This window comes from Triticum aestivum, chromosome 7A (genome assembly GCF_018294505.1).
Source record: "Triticum aestivum cultivar Chinese Spring chromosome 7A, IWGSC CS RefSeq v2.1, whole genome shotgun sequence".
Taxonomy (NCBI): Eukaryota; Viridiplantae; Streptophyta; class Magnoliopsida; order Poales; family Poaceae; genus Triticum; species Triticum aestivum.
The window spans coordinates 147,736,143-147,750,374 of record NC_057812.1 but is presented as its reverse complement, the minus strand read 5'-3'; positions in this window follow the sequence as shown (position 1 = coordinate 147,750,374).

Below are 14,232 nucleotides of genomic sequence, written 5' to 3'. Positions count from 1 at the left end.
AGGAGCATGGCAATCCAGCAGGGCTTCGCCAAGCACCGCGGGAGAGGAGGAGGACTTGGGAGAGGGGGAGGGCTGCGCCAGAACTTCGTGTATAGCTCCCATGCGCCTCCCCACTATATATAGGGGTGGAGGGGCTGGTTTCTTGCCCTCCAAGTCCATTGGGGCATTGGCCAAGGTGGGAGGAAAGAAATCTCATTATTTCCTTCCCCACTGATTGTTATCCCCCCTTTTTAGGGATCTTGATCTTATCCCTTCGGGATATGATCTTATTCCTTCTAAGGGGGGATCTTGGTGCGCCTTGACCAGGGGTGTGGGGCCTTGCCCCCACTACCCACGTCCATGTGGGTCCCCCCATGCAGGTGGGCCCCACTCCGGAACCTTCTAGAACCTTCCCGGTACAATACCGAAAAATCCCGAACATTTTCCGGTGGCCAAAATAGGACTTCCCATATATAAATCTTTACCTCCGGACCATTCCGGAACTCCTCGTGACGTCCGAGATCTCATCCGGGACTCCGAACAACATTCGGTAACCACATACAAACTTCCTTTATAACCCTAGCGTCATCGAACCTTAAGTGTGTAGACCCTACGGGTTCGGGAGACATGTAGACATGACCGAGACGTTCTCCGGTCAATAACCAACAGCGGGATCTGGATACCCATGATGGCTCCCACATGTTCCACGATGATCTCATTGGATGAACCACGATATCAAGGACTTAATCAATCCCGTATTCAATTCCCTTTGTCTATCGGTATGTTACTTGCCCGAGATTCGATCGTCGCTATCCAATACCTTGTTCAATCTCGTTACCGGCAAGTCACTTTACTTGTTCCGTAACACATCATCCCGTGATCAACTCCTTGGTCACATTGCGCATATGATGATGTCCTACCGAGTGGGCCCAGAGATACCTCTCCGTTTGCACGGAGTGACAAATCCCAGTCTCGATCCGCATAAAACAATAGATACTTTCGGAGATACCTGTAGTGCACCTTTATAGTCACCCAGTTACGTTGTGACGTTTGATACACCCAAAGCACTCCTGCGGTATCCAGGAGTTACACGCTCTCATGGTCGAAGGAAGAGATACTTGACATTAGCAAAGCTCTAGCAAATGAACTACACGATCTTTTGTGCTAGTCTTAGGATTGGGTCTTGTCCATCACATCATTCTCCTAATGATGTGATCCCGTTATCAACGACATCCAATGTCCATAGCCAGGAAACCATGACTATCTGTTGATCACAATGAGCTAGTCAACTAGAGGCTCACTAGGGACATATTGTGGTCTATGTATTCACACGCGTATTACGATTTCCGGATAATACAGTTATAGCATGAATAAAAGACAATTATCATGAACAAGGAAATATAATAATAATACTTTTATTATTGCCTCTAGGGCATATTTCCAACAGTCTCCCACTTGCACTAGAGTCAATAATCTAGTTCACATTGCCATGTGATTAACACTCACAGGTCACATCGCCATGTGACTAATACCCAAGAGTTTACTAGAGTCAGTAGTCTAGTTCACATCACTATGTGATTAACACTCAATGAGTTTTTATGTTTGATCATGTTGCTTGTGAGAGAGGTTTTAGTCAACGGGTCTGAACCTTTCAGATCCGTGTGTGCTTTACAAATCTCTATGTCATCTCCTAGATGCAGCTACCACGCTCTATTTGGAGCTATTCCAAACAACTGTTCTACTTGGAGCTATTCTAAATTATTGCTCCATTATATGTATCCGGTCTCTCTACTCAGAGCTATCCGGATAGGTGTCAAGCTTGCATCATCGTAACCTTTACGACGAACTCTTTTACCACCTCCATAATCGAGAAAATTCCTTAGTCCACTAGTTACTAAGGATAACTTTGACCGCTGTCCTGTGAGCCATTCTTGGATCACTCTTGTACCCCTTGACTGACTCATGGCAAGGCACACTTCAGGTGCGGTACACAGCATAGCATACTGAAGAGCCTACGTCTTAAGCATAGGGGACGACCTTCGTCCTTTCTCTCTATTCTGCCGTGGTCGAGCTTTAAGTCTTAACTTCGTATCTTACAACTCAGGCAAGAACTCCTTCTTTGACTGGTCCATCTTGAACACCTTCAAGATCATGTCAAGGTATGTGCTCATTTGAAAGTATTATTAAGCATTTTGATCTATCCTTATAGATCTTGATGCTTAATGTTCAAGTAGCTTAATCCAGGCTTTCCATTGAAAAACACTTTCAAAATAACCCTATATGCTTTCCAGAAATTCTACGTCATTTCTGATCAACAATATGTCAACAACATATACTCATCAGAAATTCTATAGTGCTCCCACTCACTTCTTTGGAAATACAAGTTTCTCATAAACTTTGTACAAACCCAAAATCTTTGATCATCTCATCAAAGCGTACATTCCAACTCCGAGATGCTTACTCCAGTCCTTAGAAGGATCGCTGGAGCTAGCATACCTTTTAGCATCCTTAGGATCGACAAAACTTTTCTGATTGTATTGCATACAACCTTTCCTTACGAAAACTGGTAAGGAAACTTGTCTTGACATCCATCTGCCAGATTTCATAAATGCAGCTAATGCTAACATGATTCCGACGGACTTTAAGCATCGCTACGAGTGAGAAAATCTCATCGTAGTGAACTCCTTGAACTTGTCGGAAAACACTTCGCCACAAGTCGAGCTTCATAGATGGTGACATTACCATCCACGTCCGTCTTCTTCTTAAAAGATCCATTTATCTCAATGGATTGCCGATCATCGGGCAAGTCCATCAAAGTCCATGCTTTGTTCTGATATATGGATACTATCTCGGATTTCATGGCTTCTAACCATTTGTCAAAATTCGGGCGCACCATCGCTTCTTCATAGGTCGTAGGTTCATTGTTGTCTAGCAACATGACCTTCAAGACAGGATTATGTACCACTCTGAAGTAGTACGCATCCTTGTCATCCCACGAGGTTTGGTAGTGACTTGATCCGAAGTTTCATGATCAATATCATAAGCTTCCACTTCAATTGGTGTAGGTGCCACAGGAACAACTTCCTGTGCCCTGCCACACACTAGTTGAAGAGACGGTTCAATAACCTCATCAAGTCTCCACCATCCTCCCACTCAATTCTTTCGAGAGAAACTTTTCCTCGAGAAAGTACCTGATTCTAGAAACAATCCCTTATTGCTTTCGGATCTGAGACAGGAGGTATACCCAACTGTTTTGGGTGTCCTATGAAGATGCATTTTATCCGCTTTGGGTTCGAGCTTATCAATCCTGAAACTTTTTCACATAAGCGTTGCAGCCCCAAACCTTTAAGAAACGACAACTTAGGTTTCTCTAAACCATAATTCATACGGTGTCATCTCAACGGAATTACGTGGTGCCCTATTTAAAGTGAATGTGGTTGTCTCTAATGCCTAACCCATGGACAATAGTGGTAATTCGATAAGAGACATCATGGTACGCACCATATCCAATAGGGTGCAACTATGATGTTCGGACACACCATCACACTATGGTGTTCCAGGCGGTATTAATTGCGAAACAATTTCCACAATGTCTTAATTGTGTGCCAAAACTCGTAACTTAGATATTCACATCATAGACATTTTATCCTCTTGTCACAATGATCTTCTACTTCACTCTGAAATTACTTGAACCATTCAATAATTCAGACTTGTATTTCATCAAGTAAATATTCTCAACATCTACTCGAATCATCTGTGAAGTAAGATCATAACGATATTCACTGCATGCCTCAGCACTCATTGGATTGGATACATCAAAATGTGTTACTTCCAACAAGTAGCTATCTTGTTCCATCTTACTGAAAACGAGGTTTTTCAGTCATCTTGCCCATGTGGTATGATTTGCATATCTCAAGTGATTCAAAATCAAGTGAGTCCAAACGATCCATCTGCATGGAGTTTCTTCATGCGTATACACCAATAGACATGGTTCGCATGTCTCAAACTTTTCTAAAACGAGTGAGTCCAAAGATCCATCAACATGGAGCTTCTTCATGCGTTTTATACCATTATGACTTACATGGCAGTGCCACAAGTAAGTGGTACTATCATTACTATCTTATATCTTTTGGCATGAAAATGTGTATCATTAAGATCGAGATTCAATAAACCATTCCTTTAGGTGCAAGACCATTGAAGGTTTTATTCAAATAAATAGAGTAATCATTATTCTCCTTAAATGAATAACCGTATTGCGATAGACATAATCCAATCATGTCTATGCTCAACGCAAGCACCAAATGACAATTATTCAGGTTTAATACTAATCTTGATGGTAGAGGGAGCGTGCGATGTTTGATCACATCAAACTTGGAAACACTTCCAACACATATCGTCAGCTCACCTTTAGCTAGTCTCCGTTTATTCCGTAGCTCTTTATTTCGAGTTACTAACACTTAGCAACCGAACCGGTATCTTATACCCTGGTGCTACTAGGAGTACTAGTAAAGTACACATTAACATAATGTATATCCAATATACTTCTATCGACCTTGCCAGCCTTCTTATCTACCAAGTATCTAGGGTAATTCTGCTCTAGCGGCTATTCCCCTTATCACAGAAGCACTTAGTCTCGGGTTTGGGTTCAACCTCGGGTTTCTTCACTGGTGCAGCAGCTGATTTGCCGTTTCATGAAGTATCCCTTCTTGCCCTTGCCCTTCTTGAAACTAGTGGTTTCACCAACCATCAACAATTGATGCTCCTTCTTGATTTCTACTTTCGCGGTGTCAAACATCGTGAATACCTCAAGGATCATCATGTCTATCCCTGATATGTTATAGTTCATCACGAAGCTCTAGCAGCTTGGTGGCAATGACTTTGGAGAAACATCACTATCTCATTTGGAAGATCAACTCCCACTCGATTCAAGTGATTGTTGCACTCAGACAATCTGAGCACAAGCTCAACGATTGAGGTTTTCTCCCTTAGTTTGTAGGCTAAGAAAATTGTCGGAGGTCTTATACCTCTTGACGTGGGCACGAGCCTGAAATCCCAATTTCAGCCCTCGAAACATCTCATATGTTCCGCGACGTTTCGAAAACGTCTTTGGTGCCTCTACTTAAACCATTTAACTGAACTATCACGTAGTTATCAAAACGTGTATGTTCGATGTTCGAAACATCCACAAACGACGTTTGGGGTTCAGCACACTGAGCAGTGCATTAAGGACATAAGCTTTCTACTGTCCGCATAATCGCTACTGTCAACTTTCAACTATATTTTCTCTAGGAACATATCTAAAACAGTAGAACTAAAGCGCGAGCTACGACATAATTTGCAAAAGGTCTTTTGACTATGTTCAGGATAATTAAGTTCATCTTATGAACTCCCACTCAGATAGACATCCCTCTGGTCATCTAAGTGATTACATGATCCGAGTCAACTAGCCCGTGTCCGATCATCACGTGAGACGGACTAGTTAACGTCGGTGAACATCTTCATGTTGATCGTATCTACTATACGACTCATGCTCGACCTTTCGGTCTCCGTGTTCCGAGGCCATGTCTGCACATGCTAGGCTCGTCAAGTTAACCCTAAGTGTTTTCGCTGTGTAAAACTGTCTTACACCCGTTGTATGTGAACGTAAGAATCCATCACACCCGATCATCACGTGGTGCTTAGAAGCGACGAACTGTAGCAACGGTGCACAGTTAGGGGAGAACACTTCTTGAAATTTGTGTAAGGGATCATCTTATTTACTACCGTCGTCCTAAGTAAACAAGATGCATAAACATGATAAACATCACATGCAATCAAATAGTGACATGATATGGCCAATATCATTTTGCTCCTTTTGATCTTCATCTTCGGGGCTCCATGATCATCATCGTCACCGGCATGACACCATGATCTCCATCATCATGATCTCCATCATCGTGTCTTCATGAAGTTGTCACGCCAACGACTACTTCTACTTCTATGACTAACGCGTTTAGCAATAAAGTAAAGTAGTTTACATGGCGTTCTTCAATGACACGCAGGTCATACAATAAATAAAGACAACTCCTATGGCTCCTGCCGGTTGTCATACTCATCGACATGCAAGTCGTGAATCCTATTACAAGAACATGATCAATCTCATACATCACATATCATTCATCACATTCTTCTTGGCCATATCACATCACATAGCATACCCTGCAAAAACAAGTTAGACGTCCTCTAATTGTTGTTGCATGTTTTACGTGGCTGCTATGGGTTTCTAGCAAGAACGTTTCTTACCTACGCAAGACCACAACGTGATATGCCAATTGCTATTTACCCTTCATAAGGACCCTTTTCATCGAATCCGTTCCGACTAAAGTGGGAGAGACTGGCACCCGCTAGCCACCTTATGCACCAAGTGCATGTCAATCGGTGGAACCTGTCTCACGTAAGAGTACGTGTAAGGTCGGTCCGGGCCGCTTCATCCCACAATACCGTCGAAACAAGATTGGACTAGTAACGGTAAGCATATTGAACAACATCAACGCCCACAACTACTTTGTGTTCTACTCGTGCAAAGAATCTACGCAATAGACCTAGCTCATGATGCCACTGTTGGGGAACGTAGCAGAAATTCAAAATTTTCCTACGCGTCACCAAGATCTATCTATGGAGAAACCAGCTACGAGTAGAAGGAGAGTGCATCTACATACCCTTGTAGATCGCTAAGCGGAAGCGTTCAAGAGAACGGGGTTGAAGGAGTCGTACTCGTCGTGATTCAAATCATCGATGATCAAGTGCCGAACGCACGGCACCTCCATGTTCAACACACGTACAGCCCGGTGACGTCTCCCACGCCTTGATCCAGCAAGGAGAGAGGGAGAGGTTGAGGAAGACTCCATCCAACAGCAGCACAACGGCGTGGTGGTGATGGAGGAGCGTGGCAATCCAGCAGGGCTTCGCCAAGCACCGCGGGAGAGGAGGAGGACTTGGGAGAGGGGGAGGGCTGCGCCAGAACTTCGTGTATAGCTCCCATGCGCCTCCCCACTATATATAGGGGTGGAGGGGCTGGTTTCTTGCCCTCCAAGTCCATTGGGGCGTTGGCCAAGGTGGGAGGAAAGAAATCTCATTATTTCCTTCCCCACCGATTGTTATCCCCCCTTTTTAGGGATCTTGATCTTATCCCTTCGGGATATGATCTTATTCCTTCTAAGGGGGGATCTTGGTGCGCCTTGACCAGGGGTGTGGGGCCTTGCCCCCACTACCCACGTCCATGTGGGTCCCCCCATGCAGGTGGGCCCCACTCCGGAACCTTCTAGAACCTTCCCGGTACAATACCGAAAAATCCCGAACATTTTCCGGTGGCCAAAATAGGACTTCCCATATATAAATCTTTACCTCCGGACCATTCCGGAACTCCTCATGACGTCCGGGATCTCATCCGGGACTCCGAACAACATTCAGTAACCACATACAAACTTCCTTTATAACCCTAGCGTCATCGAACCTTAAGTGTGTAGACCCTACGGGTTCGGGAGACATGTAGACATGACCGAGACGTTCTCCGGTCAATAACCAACAGCGGGATTTGGATACCCATGATGGCTCCCACATGTTCCACGATGATCTCATCGGATGAACCACGATGTCAAGGACTTAATCAATCCCGTATTCAATTCCCTTTGTCTATCGGTATGTTACTTGCCCGAGATTCGATCGTCGGTATCCAATACCTTGTTCAATCTCGTTACCGGCAAGTCACTTTACTCCTTCCGTAACACATCATCCCGTGATCAACTCCTTGGTCACATTGCGCATATGATGATGTCCTACCGAGTGGTCCCAGAGATACCTCTCCGTTTACACGGAGTGACAAATCCCAGTCTCGATCCGCATAAAACAATAGATACTTTCGGAGATACCTGTAGTGCACCTTTATAGTCACCCAGTTACGTTGTGACGTTTGATACACCCAAAGCACTCCTACGGTATCCAGGAGTTACACGCTCTCATGGTCGAAGGAAGAGATACTTGACATTGGCAAAGCTCTAGCAAATGAACTACACGATCTTTTGTGCTAGTCTTAGGATTGGGTCTTGTCCATCACATCATTCTCCTAATGATGTGATCCCGTTATCAACGACATCCAATGTCCATAGCCAGGAAACCATGACTATCTGTTGATCACAACGAGCTAGTCAACTAGAGGCTCACTAGGGACATATTGTGGTCTATGTATTCACACGTGTATTACGATTTCCGGATAATACAGTTATAGCATGAATAAAAGACAATTATCATGAACAAGGAAATATAATAATAATACTTTTATTATTTCCTCTAGGGCATATTTCCAACATGTCAAGAGCTCAGAGCCGTGCGAGATAGGCGAATCGGCCGACGCCTAGAGCGCAACGACGGGGACTATGGCCGAGGAGGAGGAAGAGGTGGCGAACGATGGGAAGACCGTGGCCTTCACCAGGGATGGCGTGACTGCCCTCGCGAGGACCGCTGGCAGGACCAGCCTCGCGAGGGAGGCTGGAGGGACCAGCCTCGTGAGGGCCACCCGCACAGCAACACAGGCCTCCCTCCTCTGCCGCCTCCACCAAGGAGGAACGAAGACCAACACCAAGACGATGGGGCTGGGGGCTTCCAAGAGTCGCGTGCAATTGCTTGCATCTTGGGTGGCGCCCAGGCCCCGGCCTCACAGCGCATCTTCAAGCAGTTTGCTCGCGAGGTGAATGCAGTCCTTCCCAAGCTTGAGGCCACGCGCCCTCTCAGGTGGTCTACGTGCGCGATCACGTTCAGTTCCGCAGACCATCTCAAGTGTGCGGCAACGGCCGGAGTCCTCCCGATGCTTTGCTCCCCAGTCATTAGCAACGTGCAGGTCACCAGGACCCTCATCAATGGCGGGGCAGGACTCAACGTCCTATTCGTCGAGACGATCGACAATCTCCAAGTGTCGTACGACCAGCTTCAGCCGACCAAGCCTTTCTCAGGAGTCACCGATGGTTCCACTGTTCTGATTGGGCAGGTTCGCCTTCCGGTCACCTTCAGGCAACGCAACAACCACCGCACCGAGCTCATCGACTTCGACGTCGCTCACATCCTCCTGTCGTACAACGCCATCCTCGGGTACCTAGCCCTAGCCAAGTTTATGGCAGTGACTCACCATGGTTACAATGTCCTCAAGATGGCAGGAAGCGGTGGAGTCATCACTGTACCCTGTGAAGAAAGGGATGCAGTGTGCTCGCTCGAGCGTGCGTTCCAAGCCGCAGCAATCGAAGACCCAGATCGCAGGAGCGGGAGGCCTCCCGAGACGACCCTCAAGAAGAAGAAGACCTCACCTGGCCCGAGCCACAAGGAAGCAGGCACCTCCAGAGGTATTCCGTCAGGATTCGCGCCCGATCAGGGAGCGCAACCCTCTCGCACATAGGAAGGCACGGCCAGTGCCCTCCTCAGGCAGGGCTCGAGGGCTCTCTCTTGGAGAGCCGCTAATCTTGCCATGGTCGCGGGGGAGGCACTCAGGCACTACTTGGAAGGGTACTTTCAAGCATGCTTCCCTCAGGAAGGTACAAGTCAAAGGAGACCAAACCCTCAGGAGTTCATCGCAAGAAATACCCATGAGCTACAAGAGTCCAGAGTCATGTGTGGCTGCTGCCGCTCACCTGCCGTGGCCCCACATCCAGGCGAGGATGGAGGAATGCGCGTCTGCGTCGATGTACCAAGGCTGAACCGAGCTCCGTCCCAGGAGCGCCTATGGCCTTCGGCAGTAGGGCGCTGTGAGGGACCACCTCGCAGCTACGTTCGCATGCCCTTCAGCCTGCCGAGCACGGTCGCCGCACATCGACGCCTGTTGAGGAGCATTCTGGAGGCTCAGGAGGACAGGCATTACGCAGTCCAGGCGGAGGTAGCGATGGTCCCCGAAGACCTGCACGTGCCACCGGAGCCTCCCGAGGCCCCTGGGCCTGGGGGCTCATGAGGGCCGTCGTCTTCACCGCGCATCGCTCACTTCCTCAGCATCACTTCATCTTCAACAGCACCAGGTGACATCTTTCAGAGTTCTACTTTCAGCTGGGAGCGCCCACAGGGCTGCACCATTTCCAGGCCGCGTGGGTCCGTCCCCGCAGCATGTATCCATTTTGGTTATGCTCTTTACTTACCTTGTTGGGGGCGCCCCTCGGGCTGCATCATCCCCATGCCGCTTGGCCCCGACCCAGTAGCAGTTTCTTTTCTAGCATTTACCTTAGGATGAAGTTGTTCTTTCACGCTTAATCTGATTCCCATAATTATCACCTACTGCTTGTCGTCATGCAAAGCGCTTGCACGTTAAAAGGGGCGCGCCTGAGCATCGCGACTCATGGTCTCTTACTGGCTCTCCAGCCCTCACCCCCTGGCCTTGACCCACGACATCGCGACCTGTCATAGCAGCGGCGGCTGAGCTCACTCGGGGGACGGGACCTGAGAACATAGAGCATTTGCATTCTAACAACCATGCAGGAACACACCAATTGATAAAGGCCCAGAGCCAGGCGCAACCCGCCTCGAGGTAGGGCCTCGTGAGTCCCGCGCTGGCTCACGGGTGCCCAGATACACCTCTCCTAGCCCTACCGTGCCGGCCACATGTCAGGGCGGGGCTGTACACGCCCTGGGGGCTCCTCCCGAGGGGAGGCCCCTCCCACGCACCAGTGGAAGCACCATGCTCCGCCCTGCCTGATGACACTGCCGAGGAGCGGCTATGCCCGTACACATACGGAAGCGCTATGCTCCACACTGGTGATAAACAACTAAGGGCGGCCCACGGCCGTACCAACCTCAGGGAGCCCAGAGCTCAGTGTCCGGCACCATCGCAACACCTCCCCTTGGGAGTGCCGCGCGAGGGGGCTGGACACGGGGGCTACGCCCGGGCCTCGCCCGAGCGCACGCCACCCAGCCAGGTCCCTTGGACCTGGTCATCGCGCGCCACTCCCCGAGCGGAGCCAAGGTACGAAACCCGTTTGAACGTCTAGGGGGACTCCTGAGCATCGCGACTCAGGAGCCTAACTTGCCACATAGCCCCTCACTCCTTAGTCCCGTCCTTGGTTTCCGGTCGGGGCTAACGCTGGGTGAGGTACGCGCGGGGCCGGGCATTGCCGACGTAGAACGATCAATCCACTCCTCGCCCCTCCCCCCTTCCCTACTTGTTGCTCGCGCGTCAAGGGGGACTCCTGAGCATCGCGACTCAGGAGCCTAACTTCGCACGTAGCCCCTCACTCCTTAGTCCCATCCTTGGTTTCCGGTCGGGGCTAACACTGGGTGAGGTACGCGCGGGGCCGGGCCCTGCCAACGTAGAGCGTAAGCAAGTAGGAGAGGAAAATGCAAATTCCAAGAAATTCAAAGCAAATATTACAAGCCATAAGATTGTTCCACAACGCCAAACACAAGTTTAAACGCCTCCGCGAGGCATGGTGCATGTGCAGGAATAAAATAGGATGGAAGTCATGAAGGGATCACTCCCTAGTAACGCCGTCACCGGTGGTGGAGTCACGCTGGACGGCTTCGCCTCTCGAGGTCGCAAGGCCGGCGGCACCGCGCCCGGGCAGGACGCTGGGGGAGCGGAACTTCCCCAGCAAAATCTCGGCTCGGCCTTTCATGGCCTCAGCGGCAGCAGCGGCACGATCGCCGCTCACGGGCTCCAGCAGGCTGTCGAAGTCGACGTTGGGGTCACGCAGGTAGACATGGCTGAGGACATGCGTCAGCACCGCAGAAGACAGGGCACGCACCTCGGCCTTGACCGTGGGGCCAAGGCCGTCTGCGACGTCCTCAAGTGCATCAACCAGGAAGGGGAGCAGCTTGGCGGGGCCGTCCTCCGCACCAGCCAACGGCTCCTCCAGGCCGCTCTCATACAATGTCTTCAGTATGCCTCGAGCATTCTTCTCCAGCCCCGCAAAGGCCACCCGGTCCTCCGTTAGGACCTTCGCCTTGGCGTCCAGCTCAGCCCTCTCCGCCTTCAGCGACCGCTCCAGCGTCTCTAGTCGGTTGTGGCGGTCATCAAGCTTGGCGTCCCAGTCCTTGGCGGAGGCCTCCCTAGCCTTCATCTCCTTCTCCTTCTCCTGGCGGCTGCGCACCTCCTTGGCGAGCTCGTCGCACAGGCCCTGCAGCTCGGCCTCAAGCGTCTTGCAGCGGCCCTGGGCAGTTGCAACGTCGCCCAGGGCAGCATCGCGAGCGGCCCTGGCTTGGTTGGCAGCACGCCTCTCCTCGTCGGAGGACGACAAGGCCTGGCTCAACACCGCTCAGACGGAGGCAGTAGAACTAGCCCATCCAGAGGCCAACTCCAGGCGCCCGGCCACCATATGAGGGTCCGCGCTCAGGAGATCCTCCCGCAATTGGCTCAGCTCATTGGCAACCTGGTCCAGGACAGCGGCGGAGGGAGCAGAAGAGACAAGAACCTGTGGAGCAGGCGGAGAAGATGGCAGCGTGACCACGGCTTGGCAGGAAGGGAACTCCTGAGCCTTAGCCGCCACGGCCGTAGCGTCGGGCACAGTCGACTCCAGGTCCAGCAGGGCCATGGGGGCTGACTCCTCGCTGGGGTGCCCCAGTTGGCCTCGCGAGGGCGGTTGGGTCAGAGAGGCGCCGGCCTCGCCATCCTCTCCCCCAATAGCCGAAGGCGTCGCCTCGGCAGACGGATTCGCCCCAAGCAGGGCCGCAGAAGCCTCCTTCAACCTCTTGGCTGCAGGTGTCGGCATGGTAAAAGAGCGCAAACGTCAAGCCTCAGCGGCAGAAACCAAGCAGAGCATGAATCGAGCACTTACTGGACGTCGTCCGTGGACTCAAGCAGCCTCTGGCCAAACTTGAAGCCCGAGAGCCTGCTGCGGGGGTCAGCCTTGGGGGGGCCGGAAGCAGAAGGCGCGTCAGGAGGGATGGAGCTGGCCTTGGACCCCTTAGGGACCAGAGTAGACCCTGGGGGAACCAGGCTTGACCTGCCCTTCCTCGTGACCAAGGAAGAGCCCCCCCCCCTCCTCGCCTGGCGCTAGCCTCATCGTCGTCCGGCATGGAGCGGAGGGCCTGGGACCTACGCTGAGGAAAGGACTCCCCCCTATCCTCGCCAGTCTCCTCCGAGTCGGATGCTTCCTCCTCCGCCTCTTCTTCCTCCTCTCCCCCGCTGGAGCTACTGGAGGACAAGTTCACCGTCGCCAAGACCGCCAGATCTTCGGGAGCTGCCACGAGCACCAGCCCCTCACCGTTGAAGGTGGGCATGGCGTTCACCACCTGCTCCCAGTCGTCACGAAGGAAAAGGAGGACGGGGGCGCCGACCGGGCTCGCCATGTCTCCCCCAACCAAGGAATGGAGGGACGCAGCCAGATCCTCGTCGGTCAGGGCCTCGGAGCTCAGGCACAGGGCGGCGTCTGCTCCTCCAAGCCTCCACAGTGGGAGCGAGTGCTCTTGGAGCGGAGCCACCCGGTGCTCCAAGAACTCCCTCAGGAGCAGGGCCCCGGTCAGCTTCGCCGCCTCCGAGTTGCTTGGCCTCAGGTCCGCGTTCATGCTCCTCAACACCGCCTTCGCGCGAGGGTGGATGTGCTCCGCACGGGACCATGCGTCAATGGACCTAAGTTGCCCCGTGGGCAATACCAGACGAGGGTGGAGGCGCCCGACATCCATCATGACCTACTTGCTCCGGTAGCCTTCGATCCTCTTCCCAGGCTTCGAGATGGCGTTGGAGCTGGAGTATGCAATGAAGCTTGCGCATGCGGAGACCTGAGCGCCAGAAACCCGGAGGGAGAAAAAGTGGCGCAGCAAGGCCACCGAGGGCTTCACACCAACATGAGCTTCGCAATATTAGGTGAAAATCGCCAGGAGAAGGACAGAGTTGGGGTGGAGATGCAGAGCCTGCAAGTTGTATTGGCGGAGAATGGCATGAAAGAACTAAGAGAAAGGAGGCACCCGACCGGCGACAATGGCGCTCACGAAGAACGGGTATAAGGTGCTCCCCTTGCCCTCAGGCTGGTCGGAGCCGACCTTGAGCACAGTCGCCCCCTCGTTGCCCTGCGCCATCATCATCAGGCGCGCAAGGGCGAGGTTCTTCTCCGACATATTTGGGGAATCCAGGGCCGGCGAGTACCAAGCATCAGCCGGGGACTTGCGAGGCGCCATGGCGTGCCGGATGCGAAGGATTGAGACGGATGTGGAGGATTTCGGGAGCAAGAGGAAGGAGAACGAGAAAGGGGATCTAGGGCAAGACGGACGAGAGCAGGGCAAGTAAGCCTGGCCAGGGCACCCCCTTTTGTCAGT